Source organism: Rhinopithecus roxellana, chromosome 4, assembly GCF_007565055.1.
Source record: "Rhinopithecus roxellana isolate Shanxi Qingling chromosome 4, ASM756505v1, whole genome shotgun sequence".
NCBI lineage: Eukaryota > Metazoa > Chordata > Mammalia > Primates > Cercopithecidae > Rhinopithecus > Rhinopithecus roxellana.
The window spans coordinates 119110903-119112280 of NC_044552.1; positions in this window are offsets into that span (position 1 = coordinate 119110903).

A 1378-nucleotide genomic window follows, 5' to 3' on the forward strand; every position below is an offset into this window, starting at 1 on the left:
CGTTTTAGAATATTTGTTATTTGAGCTTTTAAAAGAAGAATACAATGTTTACGTCTGCCAGATGAAATTCCAGTTAAACATCTGAGGCCCACATGAAGTTCCAACTAGGAAGGAGCAAACGGTGTTGAGCCCGACTGAGCTTGCCCTGTGATCAAATACAATCCCAGCCTTACAGCTGCTCAGGCCAAAAGCGTTGAGGTTATCTTTGTCTCCCCGCTTTTTTTCACATCATATATATTCAATGCACCAATAAATTCTATTGATCTACCTCCAAAATACAACACTTCTCAGAACTACCTATTCCAGGCCGCCATCCAGAAATCTCCTCTGGATGGACATTATGGCTACCTCACTGGTGTCCCCAATTTGCTTGTCTCCCTCCAGTTTTGTCTTAACAGGGCGGCCGGCATGAGCCTTGGAACGTAAATCAGATCATGTCACTTTCCTGCTCTAAAACCACCAATGGCTTCCCATCTCATAAAGGTAAAAACCAAAGTCTTTATAATGGCCTCCAAGATGCTGTATGACCTGTTTCCTTTCCTCATAATCTCTCCATCCTCACTCTCTAATTCTCACCTTGCTCACTCTCCTCCAGCACACAGACCCCTTGTTTGCCCTCAAATACAAATGCCTTAGGCTTCTGGATTTTTGCACCTGCTATTTGCTGGAAGGCTGTATCCCCAGGTTTCCATAGATTCACTTCCTCACCTCTGTCAGATCTTTGCTGGAAGACTGCCTTATCAGTGAGGCTAACTTCACTATTCAATTTAAAATTGCAGCCTACCCTCTGCAATGATCTGTACCACTCAGTTTCCTTCCTGGCACTTAAATCACCTGACATGCTATAGTTTGCTTGTTGACCTTGTTTATTATTTATCTTCCTACTCTTCCACTAGAATGTAAAGGCAGGTTTCTAGTTCTTTTTCCACAGCCATATCTTCATTATCTATAACAGAACTCGGTACCTAGCAGACAATTAGTATTTGCTGGATAAATTAATGAAGCAAGAGTAGAAGCACTGAGAGCATGAGGGGGTGGGTCAGGAGATCAGGAGGGAAGCTTTTGTTGTAATTTCTTACAACTGGCTGCCTCATCTTCCTCCGTGGGTAAGGGTGGGAAAGTGAGCCATTTTTTACCGGGATGCAGACACCAACATGTGCAGAGACCAGATCTCGTGCAGTTCTGGTGCAACAGCAGAGAGCAATTCTAGAATAATCGTTCTTCCTCCAACTGAGTGTCACTTCCTAGGCATTGTTTCTTCTCCCTGGCTGGTGCTTAAGCCCAGAAGTCCTGTCCAAGATTTTCTTCAAAAGAAGAGAGGGAGTAAAATTGGGTATGGAAAAAAGACATATCCATATTGACAAAAAAGAATTTTAGA